The following is a 22,654-nucleotide window of genomic DNA, read 5'->3' as shown; positions in this document are numbered from 1 at the left end:
GGGAGGTATTTGGATGTCTCTTTGGGGGCGTAGCATTTTGCAACAGGGCTTAGGAATATTTGGCGGATGATCATTGGTGTCCATGTTTCGATAGCACATGGTATTTGCAATGTTCTCCAAAGGGAAGTGGATTTGGGTAAAATTGGAGATTGATAATCAAGGCAGGATTTGAGGAATATTGTTTAAGTAAGGGTCCTAGTACAAATGTTGGGATCTTTCCAGAATGGCCTTTGTGACCCAAGTTCCATTATAGGTTCCTCCAAGCATTTGGAGATCTGTGTCAATAAGATTCGATTCATAGGGGATCACTTTTTTCGTAAAGATAGTCTTCAACTCAGGCTAAGAAAGGATACTGGGGCCTAGTCAACTAGGATCTGGGGAGGAACACGGTACCATTAGGACTTCATTTGCTATAGTTTTACTACCATTCATGAACATATGGTGTCCTTCTTGTCAGGAATGGAGAAAGAACAGTTGTGCTGCTGGGACACAGATATTATCATGCAAAATTACATGAATTGGTTATTCATGAGGGAGAGTATAGTCCCAATTTAGAGAGGCTCTATTTAGGACAGTTGTACATCTATCATGAAGAGTATGGCCTTTGCTCATTCATGTACATAAACCATGTATAATTTTCCCTAACGGGTTATAGATTTGTGAGCCTTGCGTCTAGCGAAGAAGTAGATACTTCTGTATATGAGGAAGGGAAAGCCTTCTGGTCCAGTATGTCAGTTACCTGCAAAGTTTCTAAATGAAAAATCCAGCATTGTTCTTTCCCAGCTGTGTGATCACAGGCAATTTTTTTTCAGCATCCATTGATGGTATGAAGGTGATGATAAGAAGAATAGCAAATACTTACATGATCTTTACAGTGTGGGGAATGTAAGTCTTTATCAGGTGTCATAATACACCAGGTAATTTAATAGTACTCCAGCTACTAATATTAATTAGGTAGTACTTACTGTGTGTCACACTCTTTTTTAAGCACTTTATTCATATTTATTCCTTTAAACTCTACCAATGGGGTAAGTTACAATCATTATCCTCATTTTATAGATGGCCCAGAGAAGTGAGGTCCCTGTCTTCAGGTCACACAGCTGGTAATCATGGAAAGAATTACTGTGAGGGTCCAACACTACTCTTGTGTCAACTGTGAGCTGAAACACGAAAGGATCATTGTTTCTTCCTCAGAAAGGACAGCTAATGGGTTATGTCAGAAGATGATAGAGTAAGGCCCTCCAAAAATTCTTTACATTACAAACCTACAAAGTTGTCAGACTCAACTTTTTCAGAACTCTGGAAATTGACAAAATTTCACAGGAACTAGGGAAGTATTTACGTGTTGAAAAATGACTGAATCTTGGTAAGATCAGCAAGCTCTAGAGACTTTAAATGGTCACAATCCCATCCTCCTTTTTTCCAGCTTAATAATAGTACATATTGAAAGAGTATGCATTCCTTTTGCATCTGAGTAGCCACCAGAAGGAGAAGAACAAAGTGAGAATTCTTTCAGAACCTAATCTCCAAAGATTTATCATTATCTGACGTGACTGAGATGTTCCTTGGAATTCTGCGTTTGCAAGACTGGCTATATTTGACATAATTTGGACGTCACCCAGTTCGAATGTACTTTGACATGGGGAGTTGTCAAAATAATTATGGGGGCAGAAAGAAAGTTGTAAGAATTAATGCCAAGAAACACCCCAAATTTGATGCAAAACATCATTATACAGATTCGCCCAGCTAAACAAACTCAAAGCAGCGTAAACTCAAAGAGATCCATAGCAACACATATCATAATTAAACTACTGAAAGCCAAAAACCAAGAGAGAATTGTGAAAGCACTGTGTAGCAACCCATGGCATGTAAGAGATTCTCAATTAAGCCAAAAACAAAGATTGCACATTAGAAAACATGCAGGGCAGAAGACACTTGGATACATTCATAGTGCTAAAAGAAAAAAAAAATAAAACAAATACTGTCAACCAAGAATTTTATATGCAGCAAAACCATCTTTTGAAACTGAGGACAAGATTAGGACAATTCCAGATAAGCACAAAACGGAAAGGATTTATTGCTAACTATCTGCCCTACAAGATGAGATAATTCCTGGAGAGAGTCCAAACTAAAATGAAAGACACTTTGATGATAACGCAAATGCAGAGAAAGGAAGAACATCAGTAAAAGTAATTATATAGGTAAATACAGAGGATAATTTAAACGAATTTTTTGTGTGTATGAATGTAGTCTGAATAATAGTCCCCCAATATGCCCACATTTTAATCCCCAGGACATGTATGTTATTTATGCAGAAAACTTTGCATATATGATTATATTAGAGTCTTCAGATGGGAAATTTTCTTGGGTTACCTTGGGTGGATCTAATCAAAATGTTTCTTATAAGAGGAATGAAGGAGATGTCAGTGACAGAGGACAAGTTAATGTGATGACAGAAGTAGAAAATGAACTGATGTATTTGAAGGTAGTAGAAGGGGTTACTAGCCTAGGAATACTGGCAACCACTAAGCAAAAAAAAGGGCAAGGAAATACATTCTCCCAGTAGAGCCTCCAGATGGACCCAATCCTGCCAACATATTGACTTTAGCCCAGTAAAATGGATTTGGGACTTGTAACATGTAGTATTTTAAAAGAACAATTTGTAAAGTTTTAAACAATTGAATTCCTAAAAATGTGTTACAGCCACAATAGTAAACTAATGCAGTTACTTTTTTCTCTTACCTGATTTAAAACATTACTCCATAGGAAAAAAAATAATAATTGGTGCTGATGTATAAAGTGTGTAAAGATGTAATTTATGATAAGAACAGCACAAGAAAAAGGATAAACTAGATAAAAGCAAAAATTCGTATTTTGAAATTAAGTTGGTATTAATGTGAACTAGGTTGTTAGAAACTGTCAGTTTACTTTATAACAACCTAACTCCAGAGCAACCACTAATAAAATGGCTCTAAAATGTATATAGTAAAAGAAATAACAAATAACCATAAAAGTGGTACACTAGAAGATGTCCAATTAGAAAGCAGATTGGAAGTACGGATTTTTTAAAAACATGACCACCTATATGTTGTTAAAGAGACAAATCTTAGTGTGAAACAAATAGATTTTAAGTAAAATGTTGCAAAGATAAGTTTCATGCCAACAAAAATCGAAAGAAAGCTATAGTGACTATACTAACAATGGATACATCAGATTTTAAATAAAAAAAATTATGAGACAAAGGACAGTATATATTACTATATTATTATATTAGATTAATAATATATTATTGATAAAAGGGTAAATCTGTTGAAATACACAAGAATTATAAACAAATGCTCACCTAACAAAAAAGTTCCAGATACCTGAATCAAAAACTTACAAAATTTGAGAGAGAGATAAATAGGTTCAACAGCATATCCAAATAAGTGACAAAACGTATGATCACCAAGGGAAGAGAAGACCTAAACAAAACTATGATATAAACCGAATGGACTTAACAGACATGTACACAACATTCCTCCCAAGAACAGAAGAATGCAATCTCCTTTCACTTGAACTAGGAATGTTCTCCAGGATAGACTTCACGTTAGGCCATAAAACAAGTGTCAATAATTTAAATCACACCAAATTGTTCTCTGACCACAAAGGAAAGAATAATGGGCATCAATAATAGGAGGAACTTGTGAAAACTTGTAAACATGTGGAAATTAAAGAACACATTCCTAAGTAAAAAAAAGAGTCAAACAGTGTCCAAGGGATATTAGAAAATACTCTGAAGTGAATGAAAATGAAAACACAACATACCAAAATATGGGATTCTGCAAAAGCAGAACCCAGAGGAATATAGACATATATATATATATATATATATATATATATATATATATATATATATATATATATATATATATATATATATATATATATATATATATATATATATATATATTATACATTTTATACATTTGTATAGTTTTCTCCATGTCTCTTTTGCAGTTTTTTAAATATATATTAAATATGGGTTTATAGTTTTATCAAATTGGGAAAATTTCTGCCCACATGTTTTTTGAAAATATTACTTTCGGAGCTCATTGCCACCCCATTATCTCTTTCCGGAACTCCAAGTACATGTATATTAAGGCACATGACTTGTTTGACTTTCCCCCCCCACTTGTTGTATTTTGCATAGTTTCTTCTACTTTGTGAAATTTCCTAATTTTTTCTTGTGTGTTAATTTGTTAATCACGTTATGTAAAATCACAGGTCAAGAACATTAAAACATCTATTATAAATATATTTCACATGTCAAAGAAATTCCCAAGAAAGGGGTGGGCCAAAAGAGTTTATGAAGAAATAATGGCCAAAAATTTTACAAATTTGATGAAAACTAAAGCCACAGATGTTGCTGGTAAGTTTCTGGTAAGTGTTGATGGATGGAAGGTAATTGTGAATGTTAGCGTTTTGGTGTTGCATTTTGTGTTCCTTTAATATTTTTGAGTCTGTTCTAGAGAAATTATGTAGTTGCCATCTGATCCTTTCAGGGCTTACTTCTTTTTCTCTAGAGTGGCATTTAGACATAGAATACCTGTGTTGTCTGAAGAAATCAGCATTGTGTTTTTGATTTTGTTTTATGATGTACGATACATTATTTTTATTTCTTAATTGAAGGATAGTTGATTTAATATTTAATGTTGTGTAACTTTTTGCTTTACAGCAAAGTAACTCAGTTATCTATATATACATTCTTTTTCATATTCTATTCCATGATGGTTTATCTCAGGAAACTGAATAGAGTTCCGTGTGCTCTACAGTAGGACCTTGTTGTTTACCCATTGTATATATAATAGCTTATATTTGTTAACACCAAACTCCCAATGTATTGGGGAGGGTGTTAGGTGAGGAAGAAGGTGGGAGGTTTTCATATCCCTGTTTTGATAGTGCTGTTGATCTTGGGAGGGAATGAATTGGCAGATAACCCTTCATTCTTTTCATCCCCCAGGTCTCTACACCTTTAGTATCTGTGATACCTCCAATTTCTCTGACTACATCTGTGGAGGCATTGTCAGTCATGTCAAAGTAACTAAGAGGATAAGCTTTGTGAGTATGAGCAGGAGGGTGTGTTGTACGGTTCCAGGCATCTCTACGGTTTTTACTTTTTTGGTTCTGATATCTTGCTCTCCACAGAAAACCTTGCCCTCTTCACAGGCAGAGCAGGACTTTGTGATAACAGATTTTGCCAAGTATTCTCGCTCTCCTCAGCTACACATTGGCTTCCAGGCCCTGCACCAGTTCTGTGCCCAACATGACCAGACCCATCAGCCCCACAATGAGGTAGATGGGTGGGCAAGCCAGCCAGGTCCTTGAACCAAATCTGCTCTATGCCTTTTCATCTATTTAGTTTTTCTACCTCTCCCTCTCCCCACAGTGGTGTGATTGTTCTTTTTCTCCTTCCAGGAGGATGCAACAGAACTGGTGACACTAGCACAGGCTTGAATTCTCAAGCTCTGCCAACAGTGCAGCAAAACAGCCTGGATGAAGACCTCATCCGGAAGCCGGCTTATATGGCACCAGGGGATCTGGCACCCATCAATTCCTTCACTGGTTGTGTGGCTGCCCAGGAGTTTATGAAGGTCAGCGCGAGTGGAGACGGAGAGTGCTGGGCGTGGGCCAGGTTCCTTTCCGGCCCTGCTGCTTGCTGTCCAGCTCTGATTAACCAGTGATCACATCCGCTTTCTAACCGCCTCCTCAAGTCTGCTCTGGAAAGTTTATGCATTTTATACAGTAGCTGTACTTTGATGCCATTGAGTGTCTCCCTGAGGAAAAAGAGGCCTTTACAGGGGACACATGCCTTCCAGTATGTGATTTGGGCCCACAGATAAAACATCATTGTGGATCTTTTTAAGGTGGCTTTTCCCTAACCCTCTCTTCCCTTCACATGACTCAGTGCCAGAACCGTTATGATGGGCAGGGGTCTGTATTTGGCTCCGGCCTGCAAGAGAAGCTGGGCAAGCAGAGATACTTCTTGGTGAGAGAACCTTGTGGTCAAAAGCTACCTTTAGGTCCCCTAGGCTCTGGCCACCTCTTCTGGAGTCTCCTCGTGGTGTACAAGGGATGGTGTTGGCTTGTACCCTCATCTCATCCCTCTTCCATTTTCTTCACACCAGGCCCTTTATATCCTGGTCTTGTGCCTCTTTCCTTAGAGGACCATGGATTTTTATGGCACTGTGACTTAAATATGCAGTCATAGATCCTCTTACCCTCTCTTGCCATCTGCAGGGGTAGTGAGGAGTGCGGAGTGGTTTTGGTACCCAGTGACCCTAACCATCTTGTGTCTCCCTTCTTGGCCACCACCCAGGTGGGTGCAGGGGCCGTTGGCTGTGAGCTACTCAAGACCTTTGCCATGACTGGGCTAGGCTGTGGGGAGGGTATGGCAATCACCATTACAGACATGGACACCATAGTAAAATCCAATCTGAATCGACAGTTTCTGTTCCGACCTTGTGATATCAAGGTGAGTGGAATGGATATGGTATGTGGTTCAGCTTTGTTTTTCACTTTTCTCCTGTCTTTTTCTGGTTATCTGTCTTATTGCCTTTGGACTTTATTTATTATTATTATTATTTTTTGGTACACGGGCCTCACACTGTTGTGGCCTCTGCCATTGTGGAGCGCAGGCTCTGGACCTTCAGGCCCAGCGGCCATGGATCATGGGCACAGACGCTCCATGGAATGTGGGATCTTCCTGGACAAGGGCACGAACCCATGTCCACGAAACGGCAGGTGGACTCTCAACCACTGCGCCACCAGGGAAGCCCACCTTAGGACTTTTTTGTTTGTCTCTTTCCTTCAGTTCTTACCTTATTTCTTTTCTCTACCACTCACTCTTTCTTCCAGGAGATATTTATTGAAAACTTATTACATCTTTCATTTGTGAGTTTAAACCTGTCCCCAGCCATCTTTTTTTTTTCTTTGGTTTTTGGTTACGGCTAATGTGGAACTCTGGAAGCTAGATTATAGAGGGATCTATCCGGGGCGTCTCTGTAAAGTTCAGTGTTATTTTGCCTGCCCAGTGTTTATCTTTCCTTTCATTTTATCATGCAAATACTAGGTACTACTTAAGTAGTTAGAATATATAAGATAGCAAATGAAAGTTTTCTGCTTTTGTCTAGTGAGAAGACATAGTAAATGAGAGATTCTCTAATGCAGCGGAGGTTGGCAGCACTCTTTCCTCAAGTCCAAAAGATCACAACTCTTTTAAGAATACTAAGACATTATGTCCTTTTTATCCTCATTTTATCAGGTGAAAGGGTAATTTTCCACTCTGTTCTAGGAGGCTGTCCATAACCCCAAAACACAGTATTCTCCAAATGACCAGACCAATTCATGATGATACAGAACTGTGCATTAACTAAAGAGCCATTCAAAATACAGAGAAAGACAGTGGGTAATGATGTGGATCAGTATTTCACCTTTCAACTAAACGTTAAAGAAATATTGCTTGTCAAGTTTATATATATATATATATATATATATATATATATATAAATATCAAGAGTCATCTGAAAATGTTATTGATTTTTTTTTTCTGTGAGGCTGGATATCCCTGACATCTTTCAAGCAAAACATGTAATACATTAAAGTCAGTAAATAATGAAAATTCAGCTATCTTCTAAGACATTATATAAGTAAAATTTGAAAAACTGTAAATACAGATTGACTCCTGTCACTAACGCTTTGTATTGGAGTTTCTTTCATAGTGTTTGTACTATATAATGGAATTATTCCATATTAATTAATTAATTAATTTATTTATTTTTGGCTGTGTTGGGGCTTCCTTTCTGTGTGAGGTCTTTCTCTAGTTGTGGTAAGCGGGGACCATGCTTCATCGCAGTGCACGGGCCTCTCACTAGTGCAGCCTCTCTTTTTGTGGAGCACAGGCTCCAGACGCGCAGGCTCAGTAGTTGTGGATCTGGCCTAGTTGCTCCGTTGCATGTGGGATCTTCCGAGACCAGGGCTCAAAACCATTTTCTCTGCATTAGCAGGGAGATTCTAAACCACTGTGCCACCAGGGAAGCCCCTCCAATTGTAAATGGAGTAATAATATTTTAAAATGTTCTCAGATTAAATATCAAACGTAGGAAGTCTTGATAGCAGTGCATCAGATAAAAAAGAAACCACAAACTTTGTTTTAACTTCATTTTGAACAACTGCTAGAGCAAATAATAAATACCATAGCACTGTATGTGTTTAGAACATAACAAGGTGAAACATAATGTGTAGGGACAAGAATGAAAATGAAGATATAGAACTGGAAGTGCCATGAGAGGGTGTTTTGCAGTGTGGTAAAGGAAATCCTCATTGGAAAGGTGGTATAACCGCAGAGAATTAAAGATGGTATACGAGAACAGGAAGAAATCTCAGGGAAGAGTATGCCAGGTGAAGTTAACAGTGTGAGCAAAACCCTGAGTTTGGAATATGACTGCTATGTTTAAGTAGTAGAGTCAGAGATAGATCATGGTAAGAGAGAAGGTTGTCAAAGGAATAGGGAGCAGCTCATTTCACCCTTAGTGAAAGTGGGAATCAATAGAGGACTTTGAGGAGAGGAATGTGATCTGACTTGGTTTCAGAGGATCCTTTTTGTTTTTGTATGTTCAGAGGACCTTGGTTTTCTTTGCGTGAATGCACTCCAACTCGGGGTGCTAGTAACGAAAAACAGTGGATGTTCGGTAGACAAAAGAACAGATACTCAACCCATTGTCTCCTATTGTATCACTGTTTTCCTTTTTTATTCACGCCATTCCTCATTTGTCCCAGCCCAAGCTGTGTGGCATTTGTCATAGACCACAGAGCCTCCTGACCTCAGAGCCTAGGTCTTGTGCATCATTACTTAAATCAGTTTTCAGAACAGCTCTGTAAAGTTTTGTTGGGTGATTATGTGAATGACAGTTCTATTTCTCCATCACTACCCAGAAATTGAAGTCTGATACAGATGCTGCAGCTGTGAACCAGATAAACGCACACATCCGTGTGATGAGCCATCAGAACTGTGTGGGCCCTCACACAGAGCATGTGTATGATTGATAAATTCCTCCAAAACCTGGATGGTGTGGACAATGCCTCGGACAATGTGGATGCTCGTGAGTTTTGGGGATGGGTGAGGACGAGGCGAGAGTAATGTGTGTGTTTTAGGGAGTGTGTGTCACCGTGTCCTATCCTGATGTTATTTTCCCCACCCTCACCTGCTGCAACTTTCTCACAGGCACGTATATGGACTGCTGCTGTGTGTTGTACCGAAAGCCTCTTCTGGAGTCAGGCACACTGGGTACCAAGGGTAATGTGTAAGGGTTTATCCCCTTCCTGACAGAGTCATACAGCTCCAGCCAGGACCCTCCTGACAAGTCCATCCCCAGGTGCACACTGAAGAACTTCCCGAATGTCATCGAGCACACTTTGCAGGTGATCAACCTTGCAGGGAGAAAGAGGTGGAACAGATATGTACTGGGACAGTGTCTCAGTTGCCAAACTCTTGTTATTCCGATGATGAAGCCTCAGTGTATGTAATATCTGCCCTTTCTTTAACTCTCCTTCACTCACTTTAAACCTAGGAGCCTAACGCTTTTCATAATGATTTCTTTAACTTGAAATTTTTATTTTGCAAGCATACAGGGAAGTATTATTTATACCATGTGAAATACTTTATGTGAGAAGTGTATATCTAAACGGTGAGGATATGTTTCTTTGTGTACAGGATACTATTTTGTCGTTGAACAAAATTAACTTAATATCATCTCTGCTAGTTATTTAGATATCTCTAATATTAAGTCCATATTTAGGAATAATTTTCTAATTGTTTCCCAAAATATGTTTAATAGTTTGTCAGCATAGTTGGGTTTATATAGTACACATACATACAAAAGAGCATAACTCTCATGTACATTGACAAAGTAAAAGCACCCCATTAACTGGTCCTCAGAACTTGGCCCTAATTACAGTCCCCTTTCAAACCACAAATAACCATCCTTTTATCAAAATGATTCTTAACCCAGTCTTTGAGGCTATGTTTAGGAAGTATGGGAACAGGAAGAAAATGAGCAGTAACAGTTCAGTCTGTCACTTTTCCTTCCAGAAGGGAAGAGTTTATACTTGTGGAGTCAGTTCAGTATGTGTCTTTCTCCCTTTCCATGAATCCCATGTTGGTGTGTGTGTGTGTGTGTGTGTGTGTGTGTGTGTGTGTAGATACAGAGAGACGGAGAAAGAGATGTGTTTGTGTGTGTGTGTTCATTTCTATACATATAAATCCTCTCCTAGGTTATGGTTCTATTATTGTGTTTCTCTCTACCCAGTATGCAGAAAGGCCAATAAAAAGGATTTTAAAACTAATATACTATGTGCCCTTGGACTTAACCACTTCATGCTTCAGATTCCTTATCTGTAAAATTGGAATGACAGTAGTAACTCTCACAGGAATTCTGAAAAACATGTATACTTAATATGCCCTTGTGACTTTCAAACTAAGCTTTAAATGTGTACATGTTTGCTTATTTCTTATTAACTCCATGAGGTGTAGTTTTACTGTTACAGTGTTTGTCTTTAAAATGAGGAAACACAAGTAAAGATATGCTTGATTGTCACAAGACTGTGGCACAGCTGGCCTTTGAACCTGGATTTCGAGCATCAAGGTGCTCCAGATCACTTCACCAGTGACTATTTATCGACCTCTGAATTCACAGGGGTCAAACCTCTATCTTACTTTCTTCCCAGTCCCCAGAACCTGCATAGAGATCGTTCATGTTTTATTCTTGGTGTGAACTTTTTCTTGAATTGATGCATGACATACCTAGGGTAATGTGTACATCTTAATAAATTCTGCATGAATGTACACTTGTGTGTAAACCTCTTCCCAGATTAAGATCATAGGTTTTTACATTGAAGTGGTGAGGGCTTGACAAGTTTGACGAGACAGATTGGGAGGGTTTTCTTCCTCTGTTCTCCCATAACAGCCATGCTCTTCCTATTTGCTGTATTTCCTGATGGTGGTCCTAAGGCCTACAGAAACTTATTTGTTTCCCGTAACCCACATAGTGTTGATTTGCTCTGTCTGCCATGGATGAGTTTGAAGGTCTCTTCAAGCAACCAGCAGAAAACGTCAACCAGTACGTAATGTGAGTAATTCTGTCCAAATCCTCGCTCACCGTGTCTGCTGCCTGTCAGTCAAAGCATTCTGTAACCAGTGTAACACTTAGGACATGGTCTACTTTTCAAATAATCTAATGATTCCTTGGGCCTTATACATTTGGGAGTCAGCACTGACTTTTCATGCTGTTAAGCTCCCTCTGGGATCACTGTGTAACTCTGAGTTTGTGTCCTCTCTAATTCTTGATAGGGATTCAAAGTTTGTGGAGCAAACACTGCACCTGGCAGGCATCCAAACCCTAGAGGTGCTGCAGGCTGTGCAGCTCAGCCTGGTGCTTCAGCGGCCACATACATGGGCTGACTGTGTGACGTGGGCTTACTAGCACTGGCACAACCAGTGCTCCAACAACATCAGACAGCTGCTGCGCAGCTTTCCTCCGAACCAGGTATTACACTCTTCTGGGCTCCATTTGTCAGAATAGGCTTACTGGAAGCAGTTTGTTACACGCTTTTGACATGGTTCATTGCAGTTCATCCATTTGTGGCAAGACCACCAAGTCCCAGAGATCTCATTAAATGATTAAGTGAGTGATTTTTGAAGTCAAAGACCTGTTCCTCCCAACCTCTCTCCTCTACCTGCCCAGCCCTGTTCTCTCAAGCAACATACTTGGTACCTATTTCCCTTAGATATGACATGAGTCATTCCAGATTCCCTGTCAGGGCTATAGAGATTGTAGAAGAGAAATTTTGGTGTTAAGAGCACGGGACCTAGGTGGCTTCAAATCTCAACTGCATTTGATATTGGGACTAATCATGTATTTTCTCTCTGTGCCTTAGTAGCCTCATGTAGGAAGTTGGAATAATGGTGACCTAATTTCATGAGAGTTCTATGAGGGTTGATTTCTATTTACTAAGTTAATAAATTAAATATGTTACTACACGACTGGCAATCCATAAAAGTTTCATAAATAGCTCTGTGTCTGGCACAAAGGGGGTGCCCAGCGATATACTAATTTGGGACTTCCGGGCTTGAAAATGAGGAGTCACAATTATGAGAAAGACCTCTCCTCTCAGGTCCCACTCTCCCACATCTTTCTGTTTTCCTAGCTTACAAGCTCAGGAGCTCCTTTCTGGTCTGTGCACAGACGCTCATCTTTGATGTCAGCAATGAAGTCTCCTCCCTCAGGTCTCCTACAGTCGGGTCAAATGTGGGTACGTGGATGGGAAGGAGGCTGCAGCTCCTTAGGTCAGTACTGATATGCTTACCCCAACATACCTTGCCTTCTCTTAGCCCTTGCATCTGGACTAGGTGATAGCTGCCTCCAACCTGTTTGCCCAGGCCTATGGGCTGAGGGGCTCTCAGGACCGAGCTTCTGTGATCATACTCATTCAGTCTGTGCAGGTCCTTGAGTTCACCCCGAAGTCTGGTGTCAAGATCCATGTTTCTGACCAGGAGCTGCAGACCACTTCGTGTGTTGGTGAGGATGTTTATCTAGTTGGCCTAGAGCTAGCATCCTACTTATCACCTACCTATGCAAGCGTCCCTTGTACTTGTGTTTTGCCACTGGCTCTGCTCTGAGATCTCAGGCCTGAGATTAATCCACACTGTCCTTTGGTCCTTGCTTCTTCCAATTTAAAATAAGGTTGGTTGGTTGAGGCAAGTTCTCTGATGCCCTACTACTTTGTTCTTCCCACTGTTTCTCCCTCAGGTGCACCAGTTGTCCAGCTCTTTTCTGTGTGTATGTTTGCTTTGTTTTGTTCTTTCTCTGTTTCTTTTTGTGTCCATATGCAGGGACAAATGGATATGATCTTTACCAGTAGGCTCTCTGCCTTGATTTCTTCCTTGATTCATTTCATTATAGATCTCCTCATCCACCTCCCCCCTTCTTTGGTATGCCTGTTTACCCTATTGTTATTTATTTATTTACTGATTTATTTATTTATTTAGGCTGTGTTGGGTCTTCGTTTCTGTGTGAGGGCTTTCACTTCTTGTGGCTCACGGGCCTACTTGCTCTGTGGCATGTGGGATCTTCCCAGACCAGGGCTCGAACCCGTGTCCCCTGCCCTGGCAGGCATATTTTCAACCACTGGGCCACCAGGGAAGGCCTAACCTATTTTTAACCTCCATATATCTTTCCTCATCTCCCTCTCTAGATAGCCCTCCTCATCTCTCCATCTCTAACTACCCCCCAACTCAAATTTTCCCCCCTCTACCGTATTCTGTCTCATGCTCTGTAAGTCTTCCTCTACATTTCATCTTCTTTATATATATCCTTCAATTTCTTCATCTGTATATCTCTCCCCTCCTGATGTATCCCCCGCATTTCCCTTCCAAAATAACTACTCTCTCATGCTCCTCTTTGTATATTTTCTTTATTTATCTCCCTACGTGTCTCCCTTTCAGGTGTTTTGAACTTTCCCATTCTCTGAACGTTCTCATAATCTTCACATTTATCCTCCTTGGTCTCCCTCTTCAGATTTTTTTCACGTCTCTCCCAGTTCATATTACTCTCTTCTTTGCTGTCTGTACACTTTCCCCCTATGTTCCTTTCTGTATCTCTTATCCCTCTGTCTCTTGTTTTCCCTCGTATCTTCCTTCATGTCTCCCCATCTCTCTCTATGTCTTTCTCTTGAAGTATGTTCTCATTGACTCCCTTTTTTTTTTTTTAATTGTGGTAAGAAACACAAAGGATTTACCATCTTTAAATATAGTAGACTTCCAGTTTGGAAGGCTTAATATTTAATGGAATGGATTTTAAGGCTTAATATTTCATTGGATGGATAGATCACATTTTTCTGTCCACTCATTCAGCAGTGAACAACTTCTGTGCTTTCACCTCTTATCTGTCATGATTAACGCTGCTGTCTATATCCTTTCTTAGTGGCTTTACCTGTTGCCCTCAGTGTCTCTACAGATCTCCATGTCCCACACACCTGTCTACCTTTTTCTTTTCTGACATGTTTTCTGCCCTATCTTTCCCCCTTCTTTTCTCTTTCCCATGATGTCTCTCCTTTTCAAATCCTTTATCTGCCTGAACATCTCTGTCCCACCCTGGATTCCTGCTGGCACCTCAGACCGTGAACAGGGATTTAACATGTATCTAAGGACTAACGTGTACTTCCTCCCTTTCCGCAGTGGATAATCACCTGCAGGAGCTCAAGCCATGCTGACCAACCAGAAAGCCTCCCTGGGTTCAAGATCTACCCCATCAACTTTGAGAAGGTGCTGTGATGGGGACCTCAACCGTGTATGAGAAATGGCTGAGCCACCCTAAGCATTTTTGGGGATTACAGGCCTGACAGTAATTATGTTAATTTTTTTTTTTTTTTTTTTTTTTGTACGTGGCTTTCTCTCTGTTGTGGGCTCTCCCATTACTGAGCACAGGCGCAGGATGTGAAGGCTCAGCAAACATGGCTCCTGTGCCCAGCCGCTCCCTGGCATGTGGGATCTTCCACGACTGGTAAACGGACCCGTTTCTCCTGCATTGGATGACCCAAGTATCTTTTGTGGTCTTGGCTAGTATTTGGCTGGTCTGGCAGGTAATTGAGGTGAATATACCTCAGTTCCCAGTATCCAGGAAAACTTTTTCTCCTTAACTCTGTCTCTCCTGTTCTTCCTCTGTCTCCACTCACAACAGGATGATGACAGCAACTTTCATATGCATTTCATTGTGGCTGTATTGAGTCTCCGGGCAGAGAGCTATAACATTCCCCCTGCTGACCGGCATAAGATTACAATACTCTATACCTAACCTTGCATCCTTTTCCAAGTTTAACTCTGCCACATTTGAAGTCTTCTGTAGACCTTGAACGTCTCTAACAACTATGTCTTCTCATCACCTTCTGTATTACAGATCAAGCTGATTGCAGGGAAGATCATTCCAGCCATAGCAGCTATAGTTGGCCTTGCAGGTCTGGAGCTGTACAAGGTAGTTCAGGGACACCAACAGCTTGAGTCCTATAAGAACAGCTTCATCAACTTGGCCCTTCCTTTTTTTTCCGTTTCTCTGAGCCTCTTGCCCCACACCATCACCAGGTAAGGGCTTGCTTTTATAGAAACCTTTGGTGTTGCCCATCAGTGATTGATGCTATGTGTGTGTGTGTGCATGCGTAGAAGTTGTGTGTATCTTATTTCGGTAGAACAGGCTCTAGTTTTCATCATACCTGGTGAGAGGCTTTTTTAATTTTGTGTATCCTTTGTTCATTGTTTGAACCTGTGCAAAGTAGGAATGGAACTGGCATGTTTGTGAAATAAAGAGGAGCGTATGATTAGGGCTTGCTCCCATTTTACTCTTTGTGCTTTACTCTGTGCTTTGTCCCATAATACTACAACCAGCAGTGGTCACTGTGGGATTGCTTTGAGGTACAGTGGCTGCAGCCTAATGGTGAAGAGATGCCCCTCAAGCAGTTCCTTGACTATTTTAAGGTAAGACCCTTTCACTCACTGCACCTGTGGTGGTGGTTGCCCAGGTTACTGGTAATGTCCATCCCAGTGACCGTGTTGCCCCTCCTCCTTTCCACCCTCTTCAGACACAGCACAAGTTAGAGATCATCATGCTGTTCCAGGGTGTATCTATGTTCTACTCCTTTATCAAGACAGCAAGTAAGATCAAAGATCAACTCAGGCTTGAGTTGGGTCAGTGTGCAAACAGAAACAGGTCCTGCCTGGTGTGGGAAACATCAGCTAGCTATGCAACTCACCTTCACTGTTCTCTTAACTTTGTCTCTGTAAGTCTTTCCTCTCTGTTTACTTCACAGACTCTCTTTCTCCTCACCCCAGGATGTCAGCAATAGTGAAACGAGTATCAAAGCAAAAGCTGGGACACCACATTCAAGCACTGTTTCTTGAGCTGTGCTGCAACTAGAGCGGCAATGATTTGGATGTCCCCTATGTACGATACACCATTCGCTATTCCCTCTACACCCATCTACCTCATTCTCAGTCAAATCAATCTATTTCCATTTCTCTTATAGTTGTCACAAATGCTGAGCCTTAAGTTCTTCTGAGGACTTTTTGTTGTTGCTGCTGCTTTCTACTGTTTGGAGTTGGAATTCTTAATAAAGAGTTATTAATCGAAGTGTGTCATATCCTTCTTTTGTCAAAGGCCCATACCCTGTTGTCTGTGGGAAAGACCAGCCTTTCTTTAGCTCTGCAGGTTCAGGTGATAGTATGAAAGGCTCAGCCCCTCCCACCAGCATGGAATTTGCCTCACATCCAAGCTTATGAGAAAAGATTAAATCCACCTGTTCTGGTAAACCATTGGTTTGCTATTTTTTCCTTTGTCCTCTCTGTTTAAAAAGAAATAGAGGGGGAGTTCAGGAAGATGGCAGAAGAGTAAGTCACGGAGATCACCTTCCTCCCCACAGATACATCAGAAATACATCTACACGTGGAGCAACTCCTACAGAATACCTACTGAACTCTGGCAGAAGGCCTCGGGCCTCTCAAAAGGCCAGAAACTCCCCACGTACCTGTGTAGGGCGAAAGAAAAAAAAAAAAAACAGAGACAAAAGAATAGGGATGGGACCTGCACCAGTGGGAGGGAGCTGTGAAGGAGGAAAGGCTTCCATACACTAGGAGCCCCTTTGTGGGCGGAGACTGCTGGTGGTTGAGGGGTGTAGCTTTGCAACCACATAGGAGAGCACAGCAACGGGTGCGGAGGGCAAAGCAGAGAGGTTCCCACACAGAGTATCGGTGATGACTGGCACTCACCAGCCCAAGAGGCTGGTCTGCTCAATGGCCGGGGCATGCAGGAGCTGGGAGCTGAGACTCAGACTTGGGTCAGAGCACAAGGAGAGGACTGGAGTTGGCGGTGTGAACACAGCTTGAATGGGTAGTGCAGCACGGCTAGCCGGGAGGGAGTCCGGGAAGAAGTCTGGAGCTTCCAGAGAGGCAAGAGACATTTTCTTCCCTCTTTGATTCCTGGTGCGCGAGGAGAGCGCTACTTAAAGGAGCTCCAGAGAAGGGCGTGAGTTGTGGCTATCAGCGTGACCCCAGAGATGGGCATGAGATGCTAAGGCTGCTGCTGCCACCACCTAGAATCCTGTGTAGAAGCACAGGTCCCTCCTCATGCCTCCGTGAACAGGAAGCAGAGCAGCCCGCCAGTGTCAGGGTCCCGAGATCCAGGGACAACTTCCCCAGGAGAATTAATTGCGCACCTCAGGCTGCTGCAAAGTCACGCCAGATTTGGACACCACAGGCCAGACTTGCATCCATATGCCTCCATCCCCCCGGCCTGAGAGAGGCAGAGCCACTGAATCAGTGGCTCCTTTAACCCTGTCCTGTCTGAGCGAAGAACAGACACCCTCAGGCAAGCTACATGCAGAGGCAGGGCCAAATTCATAGCGGAAACACAGGAGCTGTGCGAGCAAAGAAGAGAAAGGGGGGCTTCTCTGGTGGCACAATCATTGAGAATCCGCCTGCTAATGCAGGTAACACGGGTTCGAGCCCTGGTCTGGGAAGATCCCACATGCCACGTGGAGCAACTAGGCCTGTGAGCCACAACTACTGACCCTGCACGTCTGGAGCCTATGCTCCACAACAAGAGAGGCCACGACAGTGAGAGGCCTGCACACTGTAATTAAGAGTGGCCACTGCTTGCCAAAACTAGATAAAGGCCTCACACAGAACTGAAAACTCAATACAGTTAAAAATAAATAAATAAATGAAAGTACACTTAATTAAAAAATATATTTTTAAAAAATATTTCACACCAGGGTCAAAAACTAAAACAAACAACAAAACACAGACAACAAAAACAAAAAAGATAAAGGGAGATCTCTCCCAGCAGCCTCAGGAGCAGCGGACTAATTCTCCACAATCAACTTCAAGTACCCTGCATCAGTGGAATACCTGAATAGACAATGGTTCATCCCATATTGACGGGTGGACTTTGTGAGCAAGATATATTATTTATTCCTCTTTTCCTCTTTTTGTGAGTGTGTATGTGTATGCTTCTGTGTGAGATTTTGTTTGTATAGCTTTGCTTTCACAATTTGTCCTATGGTTCTGTCTGTCAATTTTTTTTTTACTTATAAAATATTTCTTTCCTTAATAATTATTTTTTTATTTTTGTTTTAATAACTTTTTAAATTTTATCTATCTTTTCTTTTTTCTTGCTTTCTTTCCTTCCTTCTTACTTTCCTTCTTTCTACTTTTTCTCCCTTTTATTCTGAGCCATGTGGATGAAAGGCTCTTGGTGCTCCAGCCAGGAGTCAGTGCTGTGCCTCTGAGGTGGGGAAGCCAAATTCAGGACACTGGCCCACAAGAGACCTCCCAGCTGCACATAATATCAAATGGTGAAAATCTCACAGAGATCTCCGTCTCAATGTCAAGACCCAGCTTCACTCAACAACCAACAAGCTATGGTGCTGGACACCATATGCCAAACAACTAGCAAGACAGGAACACAACACCACCCTTTAGCAGAGAGGCTGCCTGAAATCATAATAAGGCCACAGACACCCCAGAACACAACACTAGACCTGGAAATTTTCACCAGAAAGACAAGATCCAACTGCATCCACCAGAACACAGGCACCAGAGTCCCCTCCACCAGGAAGCCTACACAACCCATTGAATGAACTTTAGCCACTGGAGACAGACACCAAAAACAATGGGAACTACAGACCTGCAGCCTGAAAAAAGGAGACCCCAAACACAGAAAGATGAGCAAAATGAGAAGACAGAAAAACACACAGCAGATGACGGAGCAAGGTAAAAACCCACCAGACCTAATAAATGAAGAGGAAATAGGCAGTCTACCTGAAAAAGAATTCAGAATAATGATAGTGAAGATGATCCAAAATCTGTGAAATAGAATAGAGAAAATGCAAGAAACATTTGACAAGACCTAGAACAAGTAAAGAAGAAACAAGTAATGATGAACAGCATAATAAATGAAACTAAAAATACTGTAGAATGGATCAGTAGCAGAATAACTGAGGCAGCAAAATGGATAAGTGACCTGGAAGTAAAATAATGGAAATAAAACTGCAGAGCAGAATAAGGAGAAAAGAATGAAAAGATCTGCAGACAGTCTCACAAACCTCTTGGACAATATTAAATGCACCACATTCGAATCATATGTGTCCCAGAAGAAGAAGAGAAAACGAAAGGGACTGAGAAAATATTTGAAAAGATTATAGTTCAAAATATACGTAATATGGGAAAGGAAAAATTTAATCAAATCCAGGAAGCACAGAGTCCCATGCAGGATAAATCCAAGGAGAAACACGCCAAGACACATATTAATCAAACTATCAAAAATTAAATACAAAGAAAACATATTAAAAGCAGCAGGGGAAAACAAACAAACAAACAAACAACACAAAAGAGATTCCCCATAAGGTTAACAGTGGATCTTTCAGCAGAAACCCTGCAAGCCAGAAGGGAGTGGCAGGACATATTTAAAGTGATGAAGGAGAAAAATCTAGAACCCAGATTACACTACCCAACAAGGATCTCATTCACATTTGATAGGGAAATTAAAAACTTTAACGACAAGCAAAAGCTGAGAGACTTCAGCACCACCAAACTAACTTTACAGCAAATGCTAAAGGAACTTTTCTAGGCAAGAAACACAAGAGAAGAAAAAGATCTACAAAAACAAATACAAAATAATTAAGAAGTGGGAAGGGGAACATACATATTGATAATTACTTTAAAGGTAAATGGGTTAAATGCTCCGACCAAAAGACACAGACAAGCTGAATGGATACAAATCCAAGACCCATATATATGCTGTGTACAAGAGACACACTTCAGACTGAGGGACACATACAGAATGAATGTGAGGGGATGGAAAATGATATTCCATGCAAATGGAATTCAAAAGAAAGCTGGGGTAGCAATTCTCATATCAGAAAAAAATAGAATTTAAAATAAAGACTATTACAAGAGACAAAGAAGGATACTACATAATGATCAAGGGATCGATCCAAGAGGAAGATATGACAATTGTAAATATTTATGCACCCAACATAGGGGCACCTCAGTACATAAAACAAATACTAACAGCCATAAAAGGGGAAATCGACAATAACATATTCATAGTAGGGGACTTTAACACCCCACTTTCACCAATGGACAGATCATCCAAAATGAAAATAAATAAGGAAACACAAGCTTTATGTGATACATTAAAAAAGGTGGACCTAATTGATATTTATAGGGCATTCCATCCAAAAACAACAGAATACACATTTTTCTCAAATGCACATGGAACGTTCTCCAAGATAGATCATATCTTGGGTCACAAATCAAGCCTTGGTAAATTTAAGAAAATTGAAACTCTATCAAGTATCTTTTCCGACCACAATGCTATGAGACTAGATAGCAATTTCAGGAAGAGATCTGTAAAAAATACAAACGCAAGGAGGCTAAACAATACACTACTTAATAACGAAGTGATCACTGAAGAAATCAAAGAGGAAATCAAAAAATACCTAGCAACACATGACAATGGAGACATGACGACCAAAAACCTATGGGATGTAGCAAAAGCAGTTCTAAGAGGGAAGTTTATAGCAATACAATCCTACCTTAAGGAACAGGAAACATCTCAAATAAACAACCTAACCTTGCACCTAAAGCCATAAGAGAAAGAAGAACAAAAAACCCCCAAGGTTCGCAGAAGGAAAGAAATCAAAAACATCAGATGAGTAATAAATGAAAAAGAAATGAAGGAAACAACAGCAAATATCAAGAAAACCAAAAGCTGGTTCTTTGGGAAGATAAACAAAATTGATAAACCATTAGCCAGATTCATCAAGAAAAAAAGGGAGAAGACTCAAATCAATAGAATTAGAAATGAAAAAGGAGAAGTAACAACTGACACTGCAGAAATACAAAAGATCATGAGAGATTGCTACAAGCAACTCTATGCCAATAAATTGGACAATCTGGAAGAAATGGAAAACTTCTTAGAAATGCACAACCTGCCAAGACTGAATCAGGAAGAAATAGAAAATATGAACAGACCAATCACAAGCACTGAAATCGAAACTGTGATTAAACATCTTCCAACAAACAAAGCCCAAGACGAGACGGCTTCACAGGCGAACTCTATCAAACAACTAGTGAAGAGCTAACACCTATTCTTTTCAAAGTCTTCCAAAATATAGCAGAGGGAGGAACACTCCCAAACACATTTTAGGAGGCCAACATCACCGTGATACCAAAACCAGACAAGGATGTCACAAAGAAAGAAAACTACAGGCCAATGTCACTGATGAACATAGATGCAAAAATCCTCCACAAAATACTAGCAAAGAGAATGCAACAGCACATTAAAAGGATTCATTTAACCACTGATAAACAATGACATAGTTAATGACTATGCCTTGCATATTTTAGGTAAATATTAATACAGTGAACAAGGGAGTGCAAATATCTCAGTAAAGTAACTAATTTCATTTCCTTCAAATATGTATATTCAGAAATGGAATTGCTAGGTTATATGGTGGTACTGTTTTTACTATTTTGAGGAACATCCGAATTATTTTCCATAGTGGTTGTACTAAGTTACATTCCCACCAACAGTCTGTAAGTGTTCTCTTTTTTTCTACATGCTTGACTACACTTTTATGTCTTGTCTTTCTCATAATGACCACTATAAAATGTGTGAGTCGATATCTTTTTGTGGTTTTATGTTGCATTTCTCTTACTAGTACAGAACTTGAGCAAATTTTCATGTGTCTGTTGGTCATTCATAGGTCTCCTATGAGAGGAATATATCTGCTAAAGTGTTCAGCCCACTTTTTAATTAGATTATTCAGCTTTTAATTGTGTCCTTTTATGTTTGGACATTAGTCCCTTAGCTGTCATATAGTTGGCAAATCTTTTCTCCCATTCCATAGAATTCCTATGCTTCCTGTTCCATTGCCTCTTTACTCTGTTCAAATATACGCACACACACACATATATACACGTATACAGAAAAAATAACTATAACCCCCACCTAACCATAACATTGTGGACAGTTCCCAGCTACCGGGATCTATTTACATCTGGCGCTGAAACTCTGCCCCAGAGAGGTGGGTGTAACTCCAACATCGCTAGGACCACAGGATGTGTCTCTAGACCCCTAACTACCTTAGATTGCTAGGTAAGGAGTACTCCAATCAAGGCACTTATGTTACTAAGAATGGAACCCACAAAGTCTGGCTCCTGTGACCAAGGGGTTTACTGGTGGGATAAGGGGATTATGATGCAAAGGGCGGGGCTCCAATCAGTCCCCATCTGGCATGCAGTCCTCCTGGCTTGCTTCCTGGGGAAGGGAGCATCTGACCGTGCTGCTGTCTGGAGCTCTGATGTCACAGCCTCAAGCCCAGAAACATCCACGTCTGGGTGCTCTGGAGTGCCTTCCTGTCCTGTGTCCCTATGTGACAAAGGTCTGAGCACTGCCTGGGAAAACTCTTCTACGTGGGTACCAGAGGAATGTGACAGGAAAAGCAGTAACAACCCCAAAGTCCATCAGAGTAGAACGGGCTAACTGGGGTGTGTTCCTAAAAGGGA

The 22,654-nt window shown here is 40.8% G+C and overlaps 1 pseudogene across 1 annotated transcript; it reads left to right on the top strand.

The window, feature by feature from the left end:
* The first annotated feature begins 4,359 nt into the window (after positions 1-4,359).
* On the top strand, positions 4,360-22,631 carry LOC308610062 (ubiquitin-like modifier-activating enzyme 1; annotated as a pseudogene). Its single transcript has 19 exons — positions 4,360-4,411; positions 5,003-5,100; positions 5,188-5,334; positions 5,458-5,643; positions 5,754-5,857; positions 5,948-6,028; positions 6,359-6,514; positions 8,974-9,140; positions 9,263-9,459; positions 11,101-11,165; positions 11,387-11,582; positions 12,244-12,305; positions 12,428-12,614; positions 14,273-14,359; positions 14,775-14,867; positions 14,991-15,172; positions 15,461-15,562; positions 15,667-15,739; positions 22,531-22,631. The product of its transcript is annotated as a ubiquitin-like modifier-activating enzyme 1 (transcript).
* Positions 22,632-22,654: the final 23 nt, after the last annotated feature.

Source organism: Mesoplodon bidens (assembly GCF_964165515.1).
Source record: "Mesoplodon bidens genome assembly, contig: HAP1_SCAFFOLD_383, whole genome shotgun sequence".
Lineage (NCBI taxonomy): Eukaryota > Metazoa > Chordata > Mammalia > Artiodactyla > Ziphiidae > Mesoplodon > Mesoplodon bidens.
The sequence above is the reverse complement of the archived record's forward strand: the minus strand, read 5'-3'. Positions and strand labels throughout refer to the sequence as shown.